Genomic DNA, 14749 nt, shown 5'->3' on the forward strand with positions numbered 1-14749 from the left:
CATGAAAGAGCATGAAAGGACATAACATAGGAACAAAAGGAAATGTAAAATAAAACTTATGACGTTCTGAATTAATGACAAGCTATTGGTTACAAATTAATGACAGAGTCTCTACAAAAGAAGCAGTTTAAAGGCAGTCTGGCAGTTAAGACTCCGCACTTTGATTTCTACTGCTTTGTACTGTAGGGGGTGCAAGTTCCTCCATCCCTGGTAGAGGAAATAAGATCTTAGCACATGCTAGTGACACAGGCCCCACCCCACCCCCCACCCCCCAAGTGATTAAAATACAAAAGAACTCTTGGAAGTATGATAGGTAAAAAGAAAACTCAATTGGTCTTTTCTTTTTTAAAAATCATATATTTATTTATGGCTGCGCTGAGTCTTCACTGCTGCATCCGGGCTTTCTCTAGTTGTGGTGAGCAGAGGGTGCTTTGCTTGTGGTGCACAAACTTCTTGTTGCCATGGCTTGTCTTGTGGAGCTTGGGCTGTAGGCATGCTCCCTTCAGTAGTTGTGGCAGGTGGGCTCAGTAGTTGTGACCTACTGGCTTAGTTGCTCCATGGCATGTGGGATCTTCCCACACGGGATCTAACCTGGGTCTCCTGCAATGGCAGATGGATTCTTAACCACTGGATCACCAGGGAAATCCTATCGATAGGTTCGATAAATTCTATTTAGCCTCCTAGAAAACAAAACAAAAAGATTTTTAAAAAGATTTAAAAGGTATAAGAGGTCCTTTGCTTACCAGTATGAATTATAGAAAAATAAATGAAATTATCAAGTAATATAAGAAATTCTTCTATAAACCCAGAATTGCCAATCTGAAATGACCCATTTAATGCCCATTACACTAACAGTAAAGGATTCCTATCAGAGTTGTATATCATCATAAAGGGATGATACTTGATGGGTTAGAGTGGAGATAAGCAGAGTTGCCAAAGAATCGAGTAGGTAACCTACAGAGAAATGGGAATCTAAATATGATCTTTAAAAGTAGCAGTACTAGGAGGTAGAAGACACTGAAACTAACTGCAACAGTTGGGAGATTGACAGGGAAAGATTTTCAACCTAGAAGTCTATATCCAAACTGTTAATCGATGTGAGAGTAAGATGTAGACATTTTGCAGCATGCAAGGATTCAGAAACTGCCTCCCATACACCACTTTCTGGAGAGCTGTTAAAGAATGTGACCCATAGAAATGTTAGTAAACCAAGAAAGTGAATGGGAATGCCTAGAATGACAGGTGTATCCTAGCTAGTTTAGACTGAAACATCAGGACTGAGGACCACATGAAGGATGCCTCAAGAAAAAAAATTGAACTACTTCTACTGAATTTGTTATCTTAGGTCTTTTCAGTTCAGTTCAGTTCAGTCGCTGAGTCGTGTCCGACTCTTTGCGACCCCATGAATTGCAGCATGCCAGGCCTCCCTGTCCATCGCCAACTCCCAGAGTTCACCCAAACTCATGTCCATCGAGTCGGTGATGCCATCCAGCCGTCTCATCCTCTGTCATCCCCTTCTCCTCCTGCCCCCAATCCCTCCCAGCATCAGAGTCTTTTCTAATGAGTCAGCTCTTCACATGAGGTGGCCAAAGTGTTGGAGTTTCAGCCTCAGGATCAGTCCTTCCAATGAACACCCAGGATTGATCTCCTTCAGAATGGACTGGTTGGATCTCCTTGCAGTCCAAGGGACTCTCAAGAGTCTTCTCCAACACCACAGTTCAAAAGCATCAATTCTTCGGCGCTCAGCTTTCTTCACAGTCCAACTCTCACATCCATACATGACCACTAGAAAAACCATAGCCTTGACTAGATGGACCTTTGTTGTCAAAGTAATGTCTCTGCTTTTGAATATGCTATCTAGGTTGGTCATAACTTTCCTTCCAAGGAGTAAGCGTCTTTTAATTTCATGGCTGCATTCACCATCTGCAGTGATTTTGGAGCCCCCCAAAATAAAGTCTGACACTGTTTCCCCATCTGTTTCCCATGAAGTGATGGGACCAGATGCCATGATCTTAAAAAATATTATTGACAAGTGTTTGACATATCTGATGGAACATTAGAAATGTTTGGGATCAGTACATTGATAGTTAAGCAAATGAGAACAAAGGATATTTATCAATTCCAAAAGAAAAAATGTTCAAGAAAGTATTACACTCCTTGGCTCAATATTGGACAGTGTTTACAATCACTTAGTAATTCAACAAGCAGTTGTATGCTTATTGAGTGCTTGGTATGGTATATTTCTGTGAACAAAGTAAAGTCACTGTCCCCGTGACTTAATTTTTCATGGTAGAGTAAAACAAATAGTAAATAAATCGTATGGTGATCATCATAGAGAAAAATGCTCTGAAGTTGGGACAGAGCACGTGAGCGTACAGGTTTGCGGGGTTTTATTTTAAATAGGGTGGTTTTTAAAAGGCTTTCATGATGAAGTGGCATTTGAGTAGAGACTGAAGGAAGAAAGGGATCAGGCGTTGCTTAAATTTGGCAAGGAGCATGTTTCAGATAAAGCAAGTGCAACAGGCCGAGATAGTAGCATATTTAACATCTCTAAGTAACTGTATGGTCTGAGTGCAGATACCAAGGGGTAGATGGTTACCAGATGAGGTAAGGACAGAAAGGGCCAAATTATTTAGTGCTTTGTAGGTTTTTTTAAGAATGTTGCCTTCTACTGAGTCAGATGCTCAAGCTTTTGAGCAGTGGAATGGTTTGACTGATGATTGTTTTAAAAATATCACAGTAGCTCTAGTGAAGAGAGATTAAAGACTGAGCAAGGACAGAATCATGAGATTAGCTTGGAGATTGTTATCAATAATTTTGGCAAGACATAATGGTGGTTTAGACTAACATTGGAGATAGTAAGATAGAGTCAAGTTCTGTATATGTTTTGAACTTGGATTTGATGCATGAAACTTATATGTGGATTTGTTGATATATGGTTTATATGAGATACCAGTGACACCAAGATTTTTCGCTTTCATTCTTAACCAAAAGTAGCAGAATTAGGCTTGAATTTACTAAGGTGTGGAAGACTGTGTGAAGACATACTTTGTTAGGTGTATGTCGGGAGTTGATAGTTAAGTTTTGGCCATGTTAAATAAATTTGATATCTTAAACATTTTATGATAAAATTAGATTGAGCAGGATAGAAGTAGGGAGGATGGTGATGTAAATGTTGAATTCTTAACTGTGAAATTGATAAAGCTATTTAATAGAGGCCTCTCATTTTGGAAGGCATCTCATAGACCTTCTGTCCCCATTATCATAGGTGGAGAGGTCCTCACACTCACTGTGCCTTCTCAGAACCTCTCAGCTCCCTTCACTCTGTCATTCTGAGGCAAGATGTCACATGCACATTTGGAGTGAGTTTGCTTCTCTCGAAATAAGGGTCGCAACTAAACCTTCATGTTCTAAGATCACGCAGTTCTGACTCTTCTATCCTCATCTGGAGTGAAGATGCTGTTGACTCGCTGGAGCTAGGATTTCTTCTCCACAGATTAAAAGAGAAAGCCCCAGGCCCCATTCTTCTTTACCACCAGTATTTACACCCTCTCTACCATTATCTGCTTTAAATCTGCTAGGACTAATACTATAGTCTTTACCCCTGTTTGTCATCTAAGAAACGCCCCACACTCCCAGGTCTCCCCTCATTTGCTCTGCTTTAATTCCCATAAAGCTTTCCATGCGACAGTATCTGATACTTGTTCTCTGTAAATCATGGTTTGTCATCAGCAGGGTCTCTGTATTCTCAGGCTCATTTTTGACCCCTTTCTGTACCTCCTTTGCTCTATGGAAACAGAGCTCCTGGACGCTGCTTCCACCGCGTCTTCTTAACTGGTGCTGTTTTCCTTTGATATCTCATGTGTTACTGGGCCTAGAGATACCAAGTAGGTCTTGTACTTGCTATTTTTTGGACCATTCTTCCTCTTACCTTCCTGAAAAATCTCCAGATGTTAATCTCAAATGCCACTGTTTGTATTGCTCATTGATACTTTCACATACAACCCTTGGGTCACTCCACTTTCTCTCTTACAGATTTTAGTTCCTAACTCAGTGGTAATCTGTGAAATTCTACAGTTCTTAGAAATTCTAAGAATTTCTGGCAGTTGTAATACGCACAGATCTGGTCCTTCTGACACTCTGGTCTTTATGTTTTTGAACTCTTCTGTAAGGTTTACGTCTTCTGTGTTTGCCACTCACATCTGTGATCATGTGCTAGACCTTGGCATTTTCAATAATTATGTTCCATTTTAAGCATTCCTCTTTGTAAACACTTACCCATCATTCTAGCTCATTCTGCTTAGTACCAGACTTCCACAGTTACTCACCATACAGTGACTTATTTTAATCCATTGATTGTACGACTCTTTCACTTTACCTCATTTCTTTATGTTCTCACTTAACCCATTTTCTCTTTAATTTTATGGCTAATCATTTTCATTCCCTGGCATTTAGCCTTGACTCCCATATCCCACTTGGTTGAACTTCCTTGGCAGAACCACCATCCTGATGCTTTGCTTATGTAGTTACATACATATCACAGGAGAAAAAATACTGACACCAAATAGTTGCTTTCCCAGTCCATGACCACTTAACCTCAGAGACACCCTAGTGTTGCCTGCAATTGTACTGTGCAGTCACACCTTCTCTGTCTTAAATGTCCAACATGTCACCCTCTATCCTCACTCCCAGATACTGGTTTTGCTTCCTACTTCATTGAGAAAAATGAAGCAATCAAAAGAGTACTTCTGCAGGCTCCCTCTACCACATTTACATATCTACAAACACTTGCACCCACAGCTCTCCATTTCTGTTATCTTATTTAAACCCTCTTCCTCTATAGTGCCAGTTGCTCCAATTAATATACACTTAGATTCCATCTTATTTTACGTAGCTGGGGACATTGGTAGTTTGGCCATCTCTGCCAATTTCAGTTTTTTCAGTCTCTAGCAGTTATTTCTATCCGTATTTCAGTATTCTGAAACTTTTCTTCTATCTTTAAAAATGAAAGAAAACACCAGACTCTCTCTCTTTAACCTGCTTTTTCTACCAACAACTGTCTCTGTTCTTTTTTTATTTCTTGCAACAGAAGTTTTGAAAGAATTGCTTATAAGAATGATCTCCATTTTATCCTGTCATAGCCTTCTTTTCAAAGTTACCGGTAACCTTTGCATTATTAAGACTAGAAGTCATTTCTCAGTCATTGTCTTAATACCTTATATATCAGCAGCATTTGACAGTTGTTCATTTTCTCAGTACATTTTATCTGTTGAATACTTGGCTTCTTTTTAGTTTTCCTTTTACCACACTGATTGCTTCTCTAACGTTGGATGTGCCAGGCCTTACTCCATGATCTACAATTACAGTTTATGACTTTAAATACCATCCATATGCCTGCAATGTCCAAATTCATATCTCTGGCTCAGTACACTCCTGAAATTTCAGTTTTGTCTGTTCTACAGACTGTAGCATCTCTGCTTGAGTGCTTTCTCATATAGTACAGTGAACCCTTTAACAGCATGGGTTTGAACTGTGTCAGTCCACTTATATGTGGATTTTTTTTGTTTTTTCACTAAATACATACTGCAGTGCTACACAATCCAAGATTGGTTGAATCTGCAGATGTGGAATCAAGTATTTCAAGATCAGCTATAAAGTCATACTGGGATTTTTGACTGATTGATCAGTTGGAGTCCCTAACTTCTGCGTTATTCAAGAGTCAACTGTATATCCAAAATTGAGTTGATACCTACCTACTCCAAGCTGTTTCCCCTGGAAGCCTTCCCCATCTCAGTTTGTTGCAATTTTTCTGTTGCATAGGCCAGAAATCTTGGGATCATCTTTGACTTCACTGTTTTTTCATACCCAAAGCCAAACTTATCAGAACATCTTTTTGGTTCCACTTTTAAAATATATCCCCCAGTCCCACAACTTCTACCTCATTATTGTTAGTTCCATGATACTAACATGGAACTAACCATGTTAGTCTCAACCACCATCATTTCTTGTGTGATTTGCTGCAGTAGTCTCATAAATCTTCCTCATGCTTCTAATAGTGTCATTCAGTTTATTCTTAGCACAACTGCTAGAGTGAATCTCAAAGTGTGTCACTTCCCTGCTCAAAATGTGCTGTGTTCAGAGTAAAAGATTTCTGTAGAGTCATATAAATACGCATTTCATCTATTACTATTCTTACTTCTGACTCTGCTACAGCTATACTTACTGTTTCTAAAACATGCTAGGGATGCTGCTGCCTGCCTGTTTTCTCTAACTAGAACTTTCTTGCTCTACTCGTTTGCATAGCTGACTTTCATATATCCATCAAGTCTCTGATTAAATGTAGCTTTGCCAATGAGATCTACTCTGATCACTGTGTTTAAAATTGCAATTTGAATACAACATTGTAAAGCAGCTGTATTCCAATAAAGATTAATTTAAAAATTGCAGTTAACCGTTTTACTCCTTATGGTGCTGTTTTTTAAATATATAAATATATTTTTTAATATATAAAACATCACTTTCCAAACATATTCTGTAATTTATAGCTTGTTTTTTGTGTTCTTCCCATTGCAATGTAAGTTTTATGAGGATAAGTGTTTTATTCATTAAATCCCAATATTTTACACAAATTTAGACCTTTCATCTGTTGAATAAATATTTGTTAATTTAGGTATAGGGGAAGAAAGAAAGAGTAGAGCTGCCTGAATATAGGAATTATCCTTTTTTTCCCTTTTTTTTTTAATTGGTGAAAAATTGCTTTACAGTGTTATGTTGGTTTCTGTACAACAATGCAAATCATATGTATATATACATTATATACACACACACACACGGAGGCTCTTTACATGTACCCTCCCTCTAGAGCCTTCCTCTCCCATTCCCACACCTCTGTGTCATCACAGAGCTCCAGGCTGGGCTCTCCATGTTAAATAGTAGCTTCCCACTACGTACCTATTTTATACATGGTAATATATATATATATATATGGGCTTCCCAGGTGGCGATAGTGGTAAAGAACCTGCCTTCCAGTTCAGGAGACTTGAGAGATGGGGGTTTGATCCCTGGGTCAAGAAGAACCCCTGGAAGAGGGCATGGCAACCCACTTCAGTATTCTTGCCTGGAGAATCCAATGGACAAAAGAGCCTGGTGGGCTATGGTCCATAGGGTTGCACAGAGCTGGACACAAGTGAAGCGACAGCATGCGTGGGTGCAAGCCATTAAACTGTGCTAGAGTTGTCTAGTCTAGCCCCATACTATTAATAGGGGCTTCCCTGGTGGCTCAGATAGTAAAGAATCTGCCTGCCAAGTGGGAGATCTGGGTTCGATCCCTGGGTCGGGAAGATCCCCTGGAGGAGGGCATGGTAATCCACTCCAGTATTCTTGCCTGGACAATCCCATGGACAGAGGAGCCTGGCGGACCACGGGGTGGCAAAGAGTCGGACCCGACTGAGCAACTAGGTGACATGATACGTGTATGTAGTGTCAGTTCTGCTTTCTCAGTCTGTTCCGTCCTTACCTTCTCCCACTGTGTCAACAGGTCCGTTCTCTACTAGGTGATCAATACCATTTTCTAGATTCCATATATGTGTGTGTGTGTTACTGATAATATATGATACTTTTCTCTTTCTGACTTTACCCTGTAAGAGGCTCTAGGTTCATCCACCTCACTACAGTTGACTCAGATTTGTTCCTTTTTATGGCTGAGCAACATTCCACTGTATATATGTACCGTATCTTGTTTATCCATTCATTTGTTAGTGAACACTTAGGTTGCTTCCATGTCCTGATTATTGTGAATGTTTCTGCAGTGAGCATTGGAGTACATGTGTCTTTGGATTTGTGGTTTTCTCAGGATATATCCCCAGTAGTGGGATTGTCAGGTCATATGGAAGACTTATTACTAGTTTTTTTTTTTTTTTTAAGGAATCTCCGTATTGTATTCTGTAATGTCTGTATCAGTTCACATTGTCAACAGTGCAGAAGGGTTCCTGGAATTATCAATTAAATGTTGAAGGCTTCTTACCTTCTCTTTTAATTGGAGGCTCTTGCTCTTTTAATTGGAATATTTAAAGCTATTCCCTACACATGAACCTTCAACTTGAAAACTTTCAAAGATGCGAACGTGTGTTCTATCTGTGTCAGGCATGAGTGAAGTTGCACCTTGCCGTGTCTCCTGTTGCTGACAGTCCTTCAGCTCTACCATCTCCTCCCTCCTCTCCTTCTTCCCCTTCCTCTCCTGTTCACTTGATGCCAGCACCTGTATGCCAGCTTTTGTACTGTACGGTGACGTAGTGGTAAGGAATCCACCTGCCAATGCAGGAGACTGGGGTTCAGTTCCTGGGTTGGGAAGATTCCTTGGAGAAGGTAGTAGCAGCCCAGTCCAGTATTCTTATCTGGAAAATCCCATGGCCAGAGGAGCCTGGTGGGCTACAGTCTACAGGGTTGCAAAAGAGTTGGACATAACTTAGTGACTAAACAGCAGCTGTTCTTTTCAAGGTACTGTACTGTAAGATTACAAATGTTTTCTTAATTTTTTTGTGTTTGTTTTTTATGTATTACTTGTGTGAAAAGTATTATAAACCTGTTACAGTACTATATCACAGATTGTTTTAGTTGGATACCTATGCTAACTTTGTTGGACTTATGAAAAAATTGGACTTACAAATGTTCTCTTGGAATGGAACTTGTTTGTGTGTAGGAGGCTTATTGGATTTAGTGATGAGGTTAGGTTTAACTTTCTATTTTGTGCTTTAAAAATTAATTTTATTTTTGGCTGTTATTTATGGCTGTGCTGGGTCTTTGTTGCTACATGGGCTTTCTCTAGTTGTGGCGGGGCGGGGTGTTGGAGGCGCTTCTCTAGTTGTGGTGCGCCAGCTTCTCATTGCAGTGGCTTCTCTTGTTTTGGAGCACGGGCTTCAGTAGTTGTGGCACATGGATTTAGTTGCTCCGCAGCATATGGGATCTTTGAGGATCAGGGATGGAATCCATATCTCCTGCACTAATAGGTGAATTCTTTTTCACTGACCCACCAGGAAAGCCCCTCTTGTGCTTTATTATTTTGTTTCTTTCCTGCCATCTTTTAAGTTAAACTTTTTGGTAATTTATTTTATATCCACTTTTGGCTTTTTAAGGTATTGCTATTTAGTTGCTAAGTCGTGTCTTACTCTCTTGCGACTCTGTCCATGGGATTTTCCTGGCAAGAAGACTGGAGTGGATTGCCATTTCCTTCTCCAGGGGATCTTCCTGACCCAGGGATTGAACCTGCATCTCCTGCATTGGCAGGCGGATTTTTTACCACTGAGCCACCAGGGAAGCCCAGTCTTAACATATTACAGGTTTTATAAAAGGTAGATCATGTTGTTCTAAACTACAAATGTCTAGTTACAACTGAGCTTCTCTCCAGTTGTGGCACAGGGACTCTACAACTACTGTGGGCTCAGTACTTGGAACACAAGGGCTCTCTAGTTGTAAGCCCAGTCTTCATATTAACCCATTTATTACTGTTACTGTTTCTCTACATCTCTTATGTTCCTTTGCCCTGAAAGCTGTTCTTCAGCATTTCTTGTTTTGCAGGTCTGCTGGCAATGAATATTGTCAGTTTCTTTGGAATAGATGTTTGGAAATGTGTTTCCACTATTTATAAAATTTTGGACTGCCAGTTTCTTCTTTCCACATTTAAAGTAATTAAAGTCATTACTTTGTATTCTGGCCTTCTTTGTTTTTAATTATATCATTCATACTATTCTTGACTGAATGTTGTTCGGCAGCTCTCTGGCTGCATTCAAGATTTTCTTTGGTTTTTACCATTTGAACCATGTTGTTTTTATGTTTGTATTTTGTTTATCCTGTGTGTGGTTCACTGAACTTACACCTGTAAGTTGATGGTTTTCATCAGTTTTGGAAAGTTGGCCATTAAAAAGATTTTTCTCTCTCCACATTCTACTGTCTTCTGGGAGTCCAGTCATACATTTGTTAGACACTTGATTTTGTTACACAGATCCCTGAGGCTTTGTTCATTTTCCTTCAGTCTGTTTTCTCACTTATTCAGTTGTTAAAACTTCTCATTTGTGTTCATTTTCGCTCACCCTTTTCTTCAGTCATCTCCCATTTGCTGCCAGACACATCCAGTGAATTATTTCAGTTATTGTACTTTTCTAGAATTTTAGCTTTTAAAAAATAGTTTCTATTTCTTTGCTGAGACTTCATTTAAATTTTGAGTAAATATACAGTAGCCTATTCGAAGTAGTTGCTTAATACAGCAGTTGGATTATCTTGGTGACAGTTTGTATTGAATAGGTTTTTCTTTACTTTGAGTCATACTTTCCTATTTCTTCGAATACCTAGTGATTTCTAATTGTGATTTGGATGTTATGGATGATATAGAAATTCTCGTTTCTTTTATCTTCTTCTGTAGAGTGTTAATTGTTCTAGCAAGCAGTTGAATTATTGGCTGATCACCTTGATCTTGTTGTGTAAGCTTGGTTTTACTCTTTGTAAGGATCTATGGAAATCCAAGGTATTTCCCAAGCCTCTCAGCTTCTGAACTCTGTTTTTTGGAAGATCTTGTAAAGACTTGATTTTAGACTTCGTTAGGACAGAATAGGCCTATGGTAGAATTTATTCCAAGTAGTAATTCAGGTTAGTCACTCAGTCATGTCTGACTCTTTGTGACCTCATGGACTGCAACACGCCAGGCTTCCCTGTCCCATCACCACCTCCCAGAGCTTGCTCAAACTCGTGTCCGTTGTGTCGGTGATGCCATCGAACCATCTCATCCTCTGTTGTCTCCTCCTCCTGCCTTCAGTCTTTCCCAGCATCAGGGTCTTTTCCAACAGCATCAGGGTCTTTTCCAATGAGTCAGTTCTTCACATCAGGTGGCCAGAGTATTGGAGCTTCAGCATCAGTCGTTCCAGTGACTATCCCAGACTGATTTCCTTAGAATTAACTGGTTGGATCTCTTTGCAGTCCAAGGGACTCTCAAGAGTCTTCTCCAACACCACAGTTTAAACGCATCAATTCTTCAAAAGCATCAGTTCCAAGTATAGTTCTTTGTTTCTTTTAATGTGTAGCCTTTCTGGTTTCTCAGATGGATGCCTGGGGAAATAAACAAAATCTCTTCTTCTACTGGCTCAGCTGGAATTCTATCTCCTAGAACTGCTTCTATCTCCTAGAAACTCCTAAAGAGTTTCTCTCTTTACAGTGTCAACTTTATAACAGCTGCTCTTTGTTAATCCCTGCATAATCTCATCCTGTGTATTACTGCCCAGAGTTTGGTTAAGGATTTGTGAGGAATTCATTTTTTCTTCTCTTTGACCCCCCACTCCCCAATCTCACCCTACACAGCTCCTTCCATTCTAGTGCCCTACTCCATGAATTTCACTGGCTCATGGAGTCCCAAATCCTGATTTCTGCATCCTCAGCTCAGAGAGACTTCTGTGTTCTGCTTAGTTTCCAGCCCTCTGTGCTGTTATCATGTAATTGTCTTCAGACAGAGTGATATTCTCTAATATTCTCTAAAGAATTACAAGATTTTTCTGCTTACAGTCTAGTGACTGAATATAGTTGTATATTTCTGACTTGCTTAATAATCTTTGGTTGCAGGGCTATTCTGGTACTAGTTATTCTGTGATAGTTTAAGAGTGGAAGTCATCTTTGCTCCACCTTAATATTTTTTATCCCTGATTACAGTTTTCTGTATAGTGAGAGAATGGTGTTTATGGATTGTTTTTGAGGATCAGTATGGTTTAACAGAGAGTAGTTGCTTAGAATCTATGTCAGACATTTTTGTTAAAGAGTAACAAAAGAGTATATAGTGATGGTCCCTTGACTGGAACTGTATAAGTGAAATTTCTCAAAAATGTTTTCCTAAAGAAATAGCTTTCCTTGGAATTAGGCTTTAAAAAAAAAAAGCAAGGATGGATGTTTTGGAAATTTTGAGAAGCAGGCATCAGTTGTCAAAGTCGGGAAAGCAGGAGCACAGTGGGTAAGACGTGTATCTCAGACCAGGATCCATAGCGTCACCCACCTTCCCTCCTGATTGGGGGAAGGGATGACGCAAAGGAACTCCAGTTATGCTCCATCCAGATGCACAAGAGGGCTTTAGGGATAACCCTCCCTGCATGCTTTATCTGAGCCTCCACTTCCAGAATCTCCAGTTTTTGAAAGTAGCCTGGAGAGGGAAGTTGTTTTACTCTTAAAGAAGGGTATGAAATAAAATTTCCAATGCCAGAATGTACAGATTAAGTATGAGACCAGATTGATGGACACAAAGCACAAGCTACTACATTCTTAGGGAGGGGGTATCTCAAGGGAAGGCAGGGTCTTCCACATCTTGTCTCCTTATAATCCCATGTTGGGAAGGGTGCTGAAAACTGTGCCAAGCAGTGGGTTGTGAAGATAGGCGAAAGGGGTGGTTGAGGGAACAGCTGCAGACCTGCTGCTTCTAAGCTCACTCGCACCCCTTTTGGGGCAAAGACAGTTTTATTTATTTGCTCCCTTGGGTGACTGTTCCTTGGGTCCCACTTTCTCTAGGATGCCAACCACACTGGCTGTGTGCAAATGACTTACCTTGTGCATTTTAACTTTCTTTTTCATAATATAAATATTCAGGTTTTGTATTTTTGTGAATTTTAATCAGAGGCCCTTATTCCTGCACTGTGTTCTCAGGTGTATGAGCAATCTCAAGCATAAGTTGGCAGGAGCTCTGGGTCTGCACAGTTTGAATACTTTTTGTTGCTGTATCACCAGAAAGAAAAACTATTTGGGGTCTATATAGCCTATTGAACTACCTTATATTTGCATGTTAGAGCTGGCTTTTCTAATGGTGTCCTCTTAAAACCCATTCATCTTCAGTGTTTCATGGGAGGCTAGGTTTTAACTGGGTTGCCCCCGTGACTTGGTTGCCTTCTACTAAAAGGTTGGAAATTAGTCTGAAGCAAAAAAGGTGGTGCAGAGAGGTTAGAAGAGGCTTGGGCCAGGTAAAAGATGCAGAGAGGGGAAGCCAAGATAGGACGAATCTCTATGTGTGATCAAAGTTTCCTGTTACAAACCTCTAATCCCAGGGCATGGGACTCGATTTACATACCAGATCCATCCTTTGCTTGATTGGGCTAGGTCTACTGTGCACAGCAGGGTGTATATATGTATGTGTTTTTGTAAAAAAAATATGAGTGGATAAGGGTAGGTGTTAGGAACAATGCCTCTGTACCCACCTTGAGCTGCCCAGGGATGGATATATGAAGCAAGGACAAGATCCTTAATTTTAACATTTCTGGGCGTTTGCCCCTTGACTTCGAGAGACCATCATTGGTGGCTTCTTCGTAGTTCCCAGAGCCAGTGTCCTATCCTGCTGTAGCAGTGATTAGTGTCATGGAGTTAAAGAAGAAAAAGGGGTTACTTTTACATGCTGTGAGATCACCGCAATCTGCCTCACTGTGTTGTAACAGAGCAAATGCAGTAGTACACATCTGATCCTGGGTTCTAGTCTCCCTCAGTTGCTGCCCCCTTCTAGTTACTGTATTTGTCTGCACTTTGTAGGACTTCATGGGATTCCCTGGTGGCTCAGATGTAAAGTGTTTGCCCGCAATGTGGGAGACCCGGGTTCATTCCCTGGGTCAGACAGATCCCCCCTGGAGAAGGAAATGGCAACCCACTCCAGTACTCTTGCCTGAAAAATCCTATGGATGGAGGAGCCTGGTAGGCTGTGGTCCATGGGTTGCAAAGAGTCAGACACAACTGAGTGACTGCACTGTCACTTTTCTAGTTATGGTATTTGTCTGTGCTGTGTAGGACTTCACAAGTCACTGATCTGGCGATTGCTTGGTGGCCTAGTTTGTGTAAATGTGTGTGGTCTTCTCCATGTTCTTTTGGGGCTTAATTGTTTACAAACTTCTTTTTATATTGAGAAAAATAGCCAAACCATCTTTAGCAAAAATGTTCTGTACCAGGCAAAAAGATCTGAAACATAAGCTTGGGGGCCCTCATCTTGAAGTGGCGGGGGGGGGGGGGGTGGGTCTTGAACCATACTTTCTTTTATGTTCCCTTTTGCCTGTTTCCTATTTAGAATAAGATCTTCTGTCCTAAATCTAGATTCCTGCCCATTCCTCTGTTTCACCCTGACATCCCCCACCTCAAATAATCCATGTATCTATATGTATGGATTGTAGAATATCTACAATTAAATGATTTGTGCAAAAATTTGTGATCCAGATAGCTGGTAGAAATGACATACAAATTCGTATCTACCATCAGTCTTCTCAGGAAGGGGTATGGCAACAAATCAGATTTTCCAATCAGACAAATTGTTTTCCTGAAGTGCATTTATTGTCAGAAAAGCAGCTTGTTTACTGTTCAATGTTCATTCAGCTCATTTGTTCAGTAGGTATTTGAGTACTCACCATGTACCAAGTACCAGGCTGGGTGATGATTATGCATATAATATACAAAAACAGAGATGGTCGTTGATGTTTTGGGAGCCTCACCATCTTTACGAGGCTCAGGATAGAGTAATGGTTCAGTAGTAGTTCATGATAATCTCCAAAAATAGTTCGTTTATTTTGGTTTTGCTGAAAAAGCCTTGTTAATTTTAGTATCGTAGTTTGTGAATCTATCCAACTGTCTGAGGAACTCATAGGCTCAATGAGTCAGTTACCTTGCAGAATGTTTGCTATGACTAGAAGTGGGCATGGCTGAGAGTTAGCTTGAAATAGAGGAATTTCAGAAGATTTGAGAAAGAAACATTCTTCAGAGT

General features: G+C 40.2%; 1 protein-coding gene across 3 annotated transcripts in view; it reads left to right on the forward strand.

The window, feature by feature from the left end:
* The window catches only part of TRIM33 (tripartite motif containing 33), a 144061-nt gene that overhangs the window by 75296 nt on the left and 54016 nt on the right, over positions 1-14749 (forward strand). The window lies entirely within an intron of this gene.

Source organism: Bos taurus, chromosome 3 (assembly GCF_002263795.3).
Source record: "Bos taurus isolate L1 Dominette 01449 registration number 42190680 breed Hereford chromosome 3, ARS-UCD2.0, whole genome shotgun sequence".
Taxonomy (NCBI): domain Eukaryota; kingdom Metazoa; phylum Chordata; class Mammalia; order Artiodactyla; family Bovidae; genus Bos; species Bos taurus.